Here is a 13792-nt window from a genome sequence, read left to right as displayed (position 1 = left end):
GAGTGAAATCGTATGGTATTTGTCTTTCTCTGACTTATTTCACTTAGCATTATACTCTCCAGCTCCATCCATGTCATTGCAAATGGGTATCTATTGTTTTCACTGCACTTCCAAATTAAGTTTACTAGTCCTTTGTTTAGGAATCCTACATCTACATTTTTCTTTTCTTGTTTTGTCCTTGTCAGCAGTATCAAAGTTATACTAATTCATAAAAAGATCTGAGTGGCCTTCCTCCCTTTTCCATCATCTGAAACAGGCATAACATAATGGTTATATGTTTATTGATGATTTTGTAAAACTGGCCTCCAAAACCCTCTAAGCCTGGGGACTTTGGGGGACAGGATAATATAATCTGTAATTCTCCTTAGGTACAGATAAGGTTTCAGGGGCCTGGAAACTAGCAAAGGATGGGAGCACCATTATCTCTGTGCATTGTGGGACCACCTGCCCTCCTCTGAAGACACCTCAGGTATCATAAATGCCTCACAGGTGCCTCAGGAGAATACCAGTGCCAATTTGCATATCAAGTTTGGTAAAGTTGAATTTTTTCTCTTTTTAAATAAAAATCAGACAGAAATTGAAAAAAAAAAACAGGAAAAATATTGCCTCCCCAGACACCACCAGAACCTCTGTATGCCCCCTAGTCCCCATCTTTGGAGACAACTGCTCTAGAGAGTGAACTGAGCATAGCCAGCAGCTAAAGCAATTCCCTTACATGCTCTGTGGAGAAAAGGAGCAGACAGGAAAAGGGAGCCAGCATTGGGCAGTGGCCATGTGCAGGTATTTTTAACCTGTGGGAGGCAGCATGATATTGTGCATTTTAAAACTAGTCTGATCATAAGAATCAGAGCACACTTGTTAACAAAAGAGATTCCCAGACTTTAGCCCAGACTTATTGAATTATAATTTCTGGGGCAGAGCTGGGAGTAGAGGAGAGAATGTGCCTGAGAACCTCTATGTTCAATAAGCACTACAGAAAGTCTTGCAAATGGGCAAGTTTGGGAAACACAGAAAAGGAGAAAAGGCAAGTACTTTGGAGTTAGGCTCCAGTTGAGTTATAACTCACCTTTTAATAGTTGTGTGGCTTGGAGCATGTTACTCAATCTCCATCTGCCTCCATTCCTTCATTTAGAAGAGGGGTTAATCATACCTGCCTGATTCTTTAGTTGTAAGGATTAAATGAGAGGATATATGTAAACACTCCACACAATGTCAGATACTTGGTAAATGGTCATCTTTATTATACAGAGAGTTCTGGGAGAAGACATTAAGCTTAAATTACCAACCTACAAAGACATCCATTCCTGAAGTTGAGATGAAAGTACAGTACCTCAGTTTTTCTTGCTTGTTCTGTATCCAGTCCCATTTTTCTGATAACAGTGCCTGTTTTTTTTTTCCCCCCTTGGGGACACACGACCACTTTCTATTGCTAGTTCACATGGTTCAGGTTGATGGATTTGACTCTGCCTTTCACCCACAGGGGTGAGCGTGATTAAGGTGTGGCCAGTGAATACACTCCATTCTCCCTGGCCATCACGATGGATTCAGAATAAAGAGCATAACCCAAGCTGGTCCAGTGAAATTCCATCTTGGAACTTTCACCAGAGATGTGAGCCTGGAACTAAGCTGCCACCTGCCATCTTGCCTGAGGAGGGGAGTGCCCATCTAAGAATGCAGCAGTAGAGGAGAAGACTCACGATATGGAGAGCATGGGACCAAAGCTTGAAGATATTTTTGAGCCCTGGAATCCAGACATGCTGAAGCAGTTCCACCCCAGGATTTTTCAGTTATGTGAACCAATAAAAATTTTGACATAAGACAATTTGATTTAGATTTTCTGTTACTTGCATTCAAAAGAGTCTTGACAATGATTTTAAGGCATCTCTTCTATTTTAGTCTCCAGCTTACTGTGTAATCATGCAAGCCTTTTCCTTGTCTGCTACATTTCCTAACTTTATTAGGAAGAAGCAATCCCATGGCCTTAGCATTTAGACTTGATGGATAATGGAAATTGCTACGGCATGATCACTCTCCAGGGATTAGAAAACGCAAATCCTTTCCATCTAAATGGATTCTTTTCTCTCAGGGTGGGAAGGAGCTGATATTTAGGTAAGTCTCTGTTTTTGTTCTCTAAACTCTGAGAATGGTTGCCATTAAAGGGCAACACAACAATTAAAAGCTGTTGGATCAGAGAATGACAAGCTTGGCTGGTATGCAACACTGTGCAGCTGAGATGATTATTCTCAATTAATGGGCAAACATTACACAATTGTCTCTTTCAAGTCCAGAGTGCTAATATATAATACACAATCAGAGGGCATTGTACATTGGAATATAACTCATTAGCCAGTGCCAATTCTTTACTCCCAGAAATGAAATAGTCCCTTGTCTATGAAAGCTGCTATTTTGAGTCTTCTAAATTTGCAGTTACAGACCAGGTGAGGGATATCAAATTGGGAGGAATCCAAATGAAATTTGGGGTAGGAATTCCTATGGGAACTCATTATTAAGGCAAAATGGTGGTAGAACAAGGAGCGTGGCAGGGCAGCAGTGGAAGGTATACTTTGACCTCCCCAGCCTCCCACCAGGAGCCAGACTTAAGGACCTTTGGCAAATCTGGCTGAGGCAGCATCTGCCCTGTTGAGGGACATCCCAGAATGGACATGTCCCTATGTGACTGCCCAGTGAATACCAAATAGATTGGGTCATTTTATTCAAACCTGGAGTACTTGGCTGTCCCGGCACATGCTCTGTGGATGAACTCAGAGCATGCTTTAGTCCCACATAGCTGCTGAAGTCTGAGCAGCTCATAGAGCAAGGGACAGGGGTGAGGAAAACACAGGGAGGGTGATCAGAGAAGTCTAAGGAAGGGGATTGGATTACAGTCAGATCACAGGGTGTGGGAGACTCTGGGACAAATTCATGGGAGAGCCTAACCAGCTGGCACGGAGCTGAGAACTGTCACAGTCAGCTGTGCTGAGCCAGCTGCATTATGTGTACATGTAGAGTGCAGGGTAACTGGGAGGAGGAAATCTTAACAGTTACCAAAAACACCCACAGTCCATCAACTCACCCAAATGAAAAACAAAGCATGCCTCTTGGACTCTAACTCTCGCAAAGCAAAGAGATGTCTACAAGGTTATCCAGTTTCTTGCTTCATAGGACATGTCTTCCCCAGTCTTTCAAAGGAGGCTTCTAAATGTCAGGGCTGTGCTAGGTTCTAGGGATATGGGGGAAATATGTACAGTACTTTCCTCTAAGGAGCTCACCACTTAATCAACAATTACCAACAACAACAACAACAACAACAACAAAAAATGCAGTAGGAGCTGGGACAAAAGAGAGCCCAGAAAACAGGCACCACATCATGTAAGTTGTGATTTAAAGCTAAAGAATTTGTGAGTTTCTTTAAACACACATTAACTGCTCTTCACATGCCCCCCAACATTATGCCTACCCAACAGTGTTCTTTCCTCCAAACCAGTCTCATATAGGTGACCCCAACATGGCAAAAAAAAATCCCACCATGACTGTCAAGGTCTGGTAATAAATTGAATGTTTTATTCTCCCCTGTGTTCTCTGTATACATTTTCACATCTTGTTTTTTTTTTTTTTCTTTTCAAGTGTGTTGTTTACTCTGGTTGGTAGAATATGATATTTAAAAGGTCAGGGTTTAATTTTATGGGCCATTTAGCTTCATTTGGAATGAGGACAAAGCCCCCACAACCAGAGGTATATCTGTCAATCAAAGCGAGAGGCCGCCGAAATGTCTGCTGTGACCTTGGTTACTGGGAGCCAGAGCAAGAGACCAGAGGTGGTTTACTCCTTTCAAAGCTATCATCATTACCAGGTAAGCAATCAGTTGGAAATAGGCATTAGATAGTTTGGCAGCAGTGTATATTCGTAAATAAGGGTAAGTGTGTGTGTGTGTGTGTGTGTGTGTGTGTGTGTGTGTGTGTGTGTAATGTTTTGCAATTCCCCTGAGGGCAGCAAAAATAATAATTATTATGAACCTACAAGCATAATCCCAGATACTGACAAGCACTTTCCCTTATAACTTTCATGTCTGTGTTCAATATCGCCTCTTCACAAAGCCCATCTCTGATCAGCGCTAGAATGTAAATTCACAGGAATTGTTGTCTATTTCGTTCACGGTCCATAAAATGAAAGCCCTGAGCTTTTAAAATATCAAATTCCATCAATTACATTAAACAACACACTCAAAAAGAAAGACAAACAGAGATGTGAAATCATATACAAAGAACATCCACAGTGAAGACACAAACATTAAATGGTCACTAGACCTGAAGGGCCTGGGGGCTGTTTCCCCATGTTGAGGCAGTGAATATGAGACCAGATGGGATGAGAGAACTGTTGAATGGGTGTAATAGAAGATGTGGCATTTCAAGAGTGACATATGTCAAAGACAACCACTAAACTCTTCACAGCTTACATGGTCTGGTGCTGTCTTCTGGGAGCAGTTCCTAGGACAGTGCCTGTCACATGGTCGCTGCTCAATAACTATTTATTGAATGTCTAGTGGAATAAACAACCAAGTTATTTAGTGAAGCTTTTCTTTCTTTTCACTTAGCTTTATAAAAAAGTAGCACATTGAGGGGTGCCTGGGTGGCTCAGTTGGTTAAGCGCTGACTTTGGCTCAGATCATGATCTCAAGGTTCTGAGTTTGAGCCCTGCATTGGGCTTGGTGCTGACAGCTCAGAGCCTGGAAACTGCTTTGGATTCTGTGTCTCCCTGTCTCTGCTCCTTCCCCACTTGTACTCTGTCTCTCAAAAATAAATAAACATTTAGGGGCGCCTGGGTGGCTCAGTCGGTTGAGCGGCCGGCTTCGGCTCAGGTCATGATCTCACAGTCTGTGGGTTCGAGCCCCGCGTCGGGCTCTGTGCTGACCGCTCGGAGCCTGGAGCTGTTTCAGATTCTGTGTCTCCCCCTCTCTGCCCCTCCCCCATTCATGCTCTGTCTCTCTCTGTCTCAAAAATAAATAAACGTTAAAAAAAAATTTTTTTTTAAATAAATAAACATTTAAAAAAATTTTTTTAAAAAGAACATTGAAATAGTTAAACATTTATTTTAGTGTAAAAAGATAATGCCAAGTCTCGATCTCACCCCATTTTTCACACACCCAGTTCCCACATCCAAATAGCAACCTCCCCCATTATCATTTCCATTAGTTTCTTATTTATCCTTCCAGTTTGTTTATGCAAATCACATACAACTATATTTTTATTTAATTATGCAAAATATAATGTGATATACACTCTGATATTAACCTTGCCTTTTTTCACTTAATAATGTAACCTGATGAACAAAGAAAGTATTATATTTGAATACTATATGAATAGTATACAGTCATAAAAAAAGAAGGAAATCCTACCATTTGGACAATATAGATGGATCCCCAGGGCATTATGCTAAGTGAAATGAGTCAGACAGAGAAACACAAATATTGTATGATCTCATTTATATATGGAGTCTAAAAAAACAAAGAAACTCATAGAAGAGAACAGGTTGGTGGCTGCCAGAGGCAAGGGGTAGGGGTGAGCAAAATGAGTGAAGGTGATCCAAAGGTACAAACTTTCAGTCATAAGATAAACAAGTTCTGGAGATATAAGTACAGCATGATGCCTATAGATAAAAATACTGTATTGTCGGGGCGCCTGGGTGGCGCAGTCGGTTAAGCGTCCGACTTCAGCCGGGTCATGATCTCGCGGTCCGTGAGTTCGAGCCCCGCATCAGGCTCTGGGCTGATGGCTCAGAGCTCGGAGCCTGTTTCCAATTCTGTGTCTCCCTCTCTCTCTGCCCCTCCCCCGTTCATGCTCTGTATCTCTCTGTCCCAAAAATAAATAAATAAACGTTGAAAAAAAATACTGTATTGTATATTTGAAAGTTGCTAAGATCTTACAAGATCTTAAAAGTTCCCATCACAAGAAAAAAAATGTAACTACATGAGGTTATAGATGTTAACTAAATCTACTGTGGTGATTATTTTGCAAGATATACATACATCAAAGCACTGTGTTCTATAATTTAAACAAATACATTGTTATATGTTGGTTATATCTCAATAAAACTATGGGGGAAAATATAACTTGGAGATTCTTACATATTCAACTTGGAGAATGACTTAAAGTTTTTTACAGCTCCAGTTAATTCCATTGTCTGACTGTTCCACAGATTATTAAGCCAGTCCATGTGGATGGACGTTTGTGTTGTTTCCAATCTTTTACTATTAAAAAGAAAACAAAGTCGCTCTATACTATATGATAGGGTAAATTCCCAGAGATGGAGCTGCTGGGTCAGATAGTTGATATATTAGTAATTTTACATATATATTGCCAAATTGCCTTCCAAAGTAGTTATATGAACTTATATCCTCATCAGCAATGTAAGAGGAAGTCTGTTTCCCCACAGCCTTGCCAACAGAGTTTTATTTAACTTGGAGTTTTGTTAATTTAATAGGTAAAAAAATAGTATCTCAGGATGGTTTTGATTTGCATTTCTCTTATGACACAGAGCACTTTATTTCTAAGAATGGACACTTCATAGTTTTCTAATGTTTCTATTAGGTTAATAGTATTTTTATACTTCACTTACAGGAACACATTATATAGGGAGATTAGCCCTTTCTCTGTAATGTGAGTTGCAAAAACTGTTTTCCACTGCTGTGTTGGTTAATGTTTAACAGTGGTCTCTGGGGAAAATATGCCCTGGTTCACAGCATTTGGCAACTTCCATGGTGTAAATGTTCCCACCACAGATAATTTCAAGCTACCAATATGACATCTCTAAATGTGGAATTGGAAAGAGATGTGCAGCAGCGGACCATTATATAATATCTCCACGGTATAGACACAATACGCATAACCTCAAGAGCATGGATGACAGTAAAATGTAGTTAAACAATTAGAAAGTGATGTGTTTGGAGTATTTTTTACCTTTGTTTGTAACATTCTGTGTTTAATTATAAGCCTGTATGACTTAATTTTAAATAATGGCTGTGTTTGATAATCAGCTTTCAAAGTTCCTGAAAATTAAATAATCAGCTCCTGTGAGCCAGTGCAGGCCATCTCCAATGCATTACTGCCTCTTATTCCATTTGTTTTTTGCCTTTTGGCTTTTTCTCAAATGATGTTTTTCACCATACAAATGTTTGATTTTGATGTCATTCTTTTGTTTTTGTTTTTTAAGAGAGAGAGAGGCACCTTGGTGGCTCAGTCAGTTAAGCATCCGACCTCGGCTCAGGTCATGCTCTCTCAGTTCATGGGTTTGAGCCCCACATCAGGCTCTGTTCTGACAGCTCAGACCCTAGAGCCTGCTTTGGATTCTGGTATCCCTCTCTCTCTCACTCTGCCTCTCCCCCACTTGTACTTTGTCTCTCTCTCTCTCTCTCAAAAAATAAACATTAAAAAAAAATTAAAAAGAGAGACAGCACTAGCAGGAGAGAGAGGCTGAGGGAGAGAGAGAGAATCTTAGGCTCTATGCTCAGCGCAGAGCTCAACACGGGGCTCCATCTCATGACTGTGAGATCATGACCTGAGCTGAAATCAAGAGTCATATGTTTAACAAACTGAGTCACCCCGGCGCCCCTGATGTAGTTTTATTCATCAGTCATATTTTTATGAGTTCAGAATTTTGAATAATGATTCGAAAACCATTCCCATTCCAAGATTATAAAAGAATTTTCTTATGTTTTCTTCTAGTACTTTTATGGTTTCATTTTTACATTTAAATCTTTAATCCATTTGTTATGTGTGAGACGTAGGGCTTCTACTTTCATTTTTTTCAGAGGCCTATCCAGTTATTTCACACCAGATGTTGAATGGTTCATCTTTTCCCATCCTTAATAATAATAATAAAGCCATCTTTATACAGTGCAGCTTTCTTTATTTCAATGATCATGGTATTTACCATCATTGGAATAAAAAGTTTTAATTATGATTGCATTTTATGAACAGCTTCCCTGTATCTGCTCATTTGATTCTTTAACCTGTAGTGGTAGGTTGGATAGATTATAATAGCTATAATATTTTTATGCCCAGCATACTTTCCCATCCTCTGCTTCCTGAATCCTTTAGGGAATTCTCCCTCCATGCAAGGTGATCCTGGAAAGGATCTATGGTATACTGGCCAAGTCACTGGGTTACACATATGATTTAGGCTGGCCAATCAACAAATCCCACCACACAGTGATTGGCTAGGGTTTAGACATCTAACCTGAGCAAGGCAATGTAATCTTCCTTGGGACTGATATCTGAATGAGATTTTCTGTTAGAATTGTTAAGCTGATAGATACATTTTTTTAGATCTTCTTAGCTGATACAAAATTAAAATGGTGTGAGAATAAATCCAAATAAAAACAAGTAGAGCTAAGAAATGGAGAGCCAGAAAGTTCTGAAGGGATTCTTTAGGTCTCAGGATCCAGCCAATGCCCCTTGGACATCCAGAATGAAGCCTATAAATTCCTCCCCCCCACCAACTTAACCTAGTTCAACATGGCTTCTTATAGCTTACAATCAAAAGAGTTCTAATTCTCTTCAATAGATATTATTGTTCCCACATTACAGAGGAAGAAACAGAAGCTAGGAGAGTTTAGATTCAATCATGATGAAGAGTGTTTCCCACTCTTAGCTCTTACTTCCTGGTACCCATTTTTCTAGCACTGACACTACCCACTCCCCCCAATGACCACTTTGTGTACCGTATCCCAAAGAAGATTCTCTGATGATGACAGGAAAAAAGGCCATGAAAAGGAATGGAGGCTGCTTATTATCCTTTAAAATATTCAAGATCCTAAATTAGATTGTTCTATTATTTCTTATCAGCTTTTCCTATAGCAAGGTGAAAATCTCCTTGACTCAACTTCTCAATATAATCAAGGTCTTGGCTTTATCCCTGGTGTCTCTGGCTAGACGAATGTAAAAGTTTGTTATCCAGCAATGATATACTCAAATCAGCCCCAGAGCTTCATTGCACATTGGGAGAACAAATTTGTTTTTTTAAAGCTCTTTTATAATTTGTATTTCTTCATGCGCTCTGGAGTAGTGAATACCTAGGAAACAGAATAACACTGAGTTGGAACAAGCTCCTCTAAAAATTCTTTTTCCTATTGAACAGGTAACAATTAGAGCTTCACAATTAGACATTTTTTCTTTTATCTTGAAGTATAGATTGCTGTTAAAATGCAAACAGCCCCTGAACATGTTTACACTCAAGTCTTATTCAATATGTACACCTTAATGTGAATTCATTTAGCAGATTATTTCCTTGGAGTATTATTTTCACTGAGGGAGTAGGAGGCAAAAGAAGATAAGTAGTCAGAGAAGAAGACTGAGAGGAGAGGTAGGGGTGCTACTGGCAGGAGAAAGAGGTTGGAAATGGAAAGATGGAGACAATTACTAAAGGCTTACCTTCCCAAGTCATTTCTGAGATACAGCTGTGAACCACAGTCAGGATTAGGACAAACTGATATGACAGCTACCATTAGGAATGAATTGGATTAGACAGGTTCTCTCAGCCCTGAGGGGAGGCTCTAATTTAGCACCAGAACCAGCCATCTCATTATTTTCACATTTTCTTCTACTAGATCATTTTTGGCATTGCTCAAAACCCTTCATGAGCTGGAATCAATTTGCATCCAGAAACAGACCCTACCATTTGTAGCATGTAACTGCAGCTGTCCCATACTGTCAGCAAGCACCAGCTCCCTGAGCAATTTACTACCTGGACAGAACATTTCAGAAGCTTATCTGTTCTCAACTGTCATCCAATATCCTAGTGGATTCCTCATCTATAAAACTTTAACTACCCAAACAAGTTCTTATTCCAAGTTTCTTATAGTGGCTAAGAGTGTCTTTGTTCCCATTTTTTGTGACTGCACCCACCTTCATTTGGGTCTCATGCCAAGGCTTCTAATGTCCTTTGGTCAAAGTCCAAGTGAAGGCAAAACTATGTTGAAAAAGAAGACATCATCAAAATGGCAGCTAGAAAGCTCCAAGCTTTCATCTCCCCACAGAAATATTTTCTAAAAGCAGAAACTAGGGGCGCCTGGGTGGCACAGTCGGTTAAGCGTCTGACTTCAGCCAGATCACGATCTCGTGGTCCGTGAGTTCGAGCCCCGCATCGGGCTCTGGGCTGATGGCTCAGAGCCTGGAGCCTGTTTCTGATTCTGTGTCTCCCTCTCTCTCTGCCCCTCCCCCGTTCATGCTCTGTCTCTCTCTGTCCCAAAAATAAATAAATGTTAAAATAAATAAATAAATAAATAAATAAATAAATAAATAAAAGCAGAAACTAAACCAATCTTACTGGATCTCTGGAAAACACTCAAAGGTTTACAGCCACCAAACACCTAATAATAATAATAATAATAATAATAATAAAAAGTGATCTTCAAACAGTAGGGAAGTTTTGTGGCATTTTTACTCACCCTTAGTCTACCCCTCCCCAGCATGGCAGTGGTTTTGGTCTTGAAGTGGTGGTAGCCTAGTTCCCAGTACTATCACTCAAACTGGAAGGAGCAGGGAAGACCTTATTTGCAAATTAGTGTGTATATCTGTTCGAAATTGTCCGGTGGATACCTAAAGGACTGAGGTGAGGAGCTTGTCTCTGTTATGTCTAACTCGGAAATCATACAGGAAAAGCAGTGGACACTACTCATAAATTTGCAAGATGACTACAGACCCACAGACTTCTGGGGCAAGAGATTACAAGTGGAAACACAACAGACTATTTAAGGCACAGAGGAAAACCTGGGATGCAACTGGGAAATTAAGGGGAAATTAATATATGGGGGAATTTAGGAAGCCACATGCATATCCAAGCAAGATGCATGCTCAGAAAAAGTCTGAGAAGATCTTAAGCTTTCACCTTGAGCAGACTGCTAGCCTCAGAACAAGCCTACCTAAGTGCTGAAGGAATGCCCTAGCATAAAATCAATCTACAAACACTGGAAGAGCTCTGGGCATTTAAGGAAATCTCTGTAAAAACAAGTGCCAAATGTCAGCTAAAGGCACAGAGACTTCAGTGATCATATGCAGAGGATTGGCCTCTGCAAAAATAGTTGGGAAAACACTAAAAAACTACAGACTACTACAGACTTCAACAACACACACACACACACACACACACACACACACACACACACACACAATCAAACCTTGGGGAAGGGGGAGAAATGTGATCTCCAGAGGTTACTATATTATAATAGCTAAATTCCAATTTTCAGCAACAAATCACTAGGTACAGATAAAAACAGAAAAATATATCTTATTCAAAGAAACAAAATAAATTCACAGAAACCATTCCTGAAAGAGGCCAGACATCAGACTTACTAGAGAAAACTTAAATATGCTCAGAGACCTAAAGGAAAACATGGATAAAGAACTAAAGAAAACCAGGGAAATGATGTACAAACAAAATAATAACAGCAACAAAGACATAAATTTTAAAAAAGAAGTGAACAGAAATTCTGGAGCTGAAAATTACAACATTTGAAATGAAAAATTCACTAGAGAGATCCAACAGCAAACTTAAACAAATAGAAGAAAGAATTAGGAAACCTGAGAACCAGACAATTGAAATTATGGAGGCTGAGGAGCAGAAACAAAAAGAATGAAGAAAAGTGAACAGAATCTAAGGGACCTGTGGGATACTATGAAACATGCCAACACCACATTATGTGAGTCCTAGAAGAGAAAAGAGAAAGGGGAAAAGACTATTCGAAGCAATAATGTAAAACATCCTAAATTTGATGAAGTACATGAATCTACAAGTCCAAGAATACATAATTTTATGACTCCAAGAAGCCCAATGAATTCCAAGTAGGGTAAACTCAAAAAGATCCAGTTGAGACACATTATAAGCAAACTGTCCAAAACTAAAGAAAGAATCTTGAAAGTGGCAAGAGGAAAGTGAACCATCACCAAGTATTAGGGATCCTCAATAAGAATATCAACCAATTTCTCACAAGAAACCTTGGGAGGCCAGAGGAATGTAGAATGAAATGTTTAAAGTGATGAAGAATAAAAACTGTCAACCAAGAGTTCAATAGCCACCAAAACTTTCCTGGAAAAATAAAGGAGAAATTAAGACATTCCAAGGTAAACAGAAACTCAGGGTATTCACTATCATTCAGTAATGCCTTACAAGAAATGCTTCAAGTTAAAATGAAAGGATGCTAGACAGTAACTTGAAGCTCTATGATGACATAAAGATCTCTGATAAAGGAATTAAGAGAAAAAATGCATAAAATAATTACAAATCTGTTATTGGGCACTGTTTGGGGTCAAATTATGTCCCCCTCAAAATTAATATGTTGAAGTCTTAACCTTCTGTACCTCAGAATATGACTTTGTTTTTGTATAAGGTCATTGCAGATAAAATTAGTTAAGATGAGGTCACAATGTAGTATGGTGGGCCCTAATCCAATATGACTGATGTAATTATAAAAAGGGGAAATTTAGAGACAGGCCCACAGAAAGAATGCCATATGACCATGAAGGCAGAGACTGGGATGATGTTTCTGTAAGTGAAAGAACACCAAAGATTGTTAGAAAACCACCAGAATGTAGGTAAGAGGCATGGAACAGATTGTCTCTCACAGCCTCAGAAGGAAGCAGTCCTGCTGACATGTTGATCTTGGACTTCTAGCTGCCAGAACTGTAAGATAACAAATTTCTACTGTTTAAACCACCCAATATGTGGTAACTTGTTAGAGTAGCACTAGGAAACTAATATAGGTACATAATATATAAAAATGTGACTTGTTACATCAGTAACATAAAGTTGGGTGGGGAGGGGGATACAGCTGTAGAGAAGTGGAGGTTTTGTATGCAATTGAAATTAAGTTATCAATTCAAATTAGGTTGCTATAACTTTAGGATATTTTATGCAATTATCATCGTAGTCACAAAAATATAGCTATTGAATACAAACAAAAGGAAATAAGAGAATCACAATATGTCACTACAAAAAAATCAACAAAACACAAAAGAAAGCAGTAATGGAGTAAATGAAAACCAAAAAACTATAGGACATATAAAAACGAAATAGCAAAATGACAAATGTAAGTTCTTTATTATCAGTAATTATTTTATTTTTTTCTTCCAAGTTTTTTATTTAAATTCCAGTTAGTTAACATATAGTGTGATATTAGTTTCAGGCATAGGATTTAGTAATTCATCACTTATCAGTAATTACTTTAGATGTAAATGGATTAAACTCTCCAATCAAAAGGCATAGACTAGCAGAACTGATTTAAAAATATGATCCAACTATATACTGTCTACCAGAGACTCATTTTAGATCCAAAGACACATAAAGGGACTGAAAATGGAAGGGTGGAAAAAGATATTCCATGCAAACAATAATCAAAAGAGCACTAGGATGACTATACTAATATCAGACAAAGTAGAAATAAAGTTAAAGTCTGTTACAAGAGAAAAATAAGTATTGAGGAGGGCACCTGTTGGGATGAGCACTGGGTGTTGTATGGGAACCAATTTGACAATAAATTTCATAATAAAAAAAGAGATAAATAAGGACATTATATCTTGACAGAAGATTCAATATAAAAAGAGGAAAAAGACTTGAAAAGGCATTTATCCAAAAAAGATATACAATTGGTGAACAAGCAAATGTAAAGATGCTCCACATCACTAGCCATTTGGGAGATGCAAATTGAAACTACAAGGAGATACTAGTTCATGCTCAAAAGCATAGAAAGGAAGGGAGGGAAGGAAGGAGGAAGGAAGGAAGGAAGGAAGGAAGGAAGGAAGGA

General features: G+C 38.9%; 1 long non-coding RNA gene across 4 annotated transcripts in view; it reads right to left on the bottom strand.

Moving 5' to 3' along the window:
- The window catches only part of LOC109491894, a 72026-nt gene that overhangs the window by 43706 nt on the left and 14528 nt on the right, over positions 1 to 13792 (bottom strand). For 2 of the 4 annotated variants that reach the window (XR_002736151.2, XR_002145473.3), the window contains exons 3-4: positions 9900 to 9963; positions 7886 to 9067 (exon numbers count right to left, since the gene is read on the bottom strand). This is a non-coding gene — a long non-coding RNA (uncharacterized LOC109491894). Of the gene's footprint in view, positions 1 to 7885; positions 9068 to 9899; positions 9964 to 13792 lie in introns of those variants that run through there. The other 2 variants (XR_006586128.1, XR_006586129.1) reach the window with 1 other exon arrangement.

This window comes from Felis catus, chromosome D1, assembly GCF_018350175.1.
Source record: "Felis catus isolate Fca126 chromosome D1, F.catus_Fca126_mat1.0, whole genome shotgun sequence".
Taxonomy (NCBI): Eukaryota; Metazoa; Chordata; class Mammalia; order Carnivora; family Felidae; genus Felis; species Felis catus.
The sequence above is the reverse complement of the archived record's forward strand: the minus strand, read 5'-3'. Positions and strand labels throughout refer to the sequence as shown.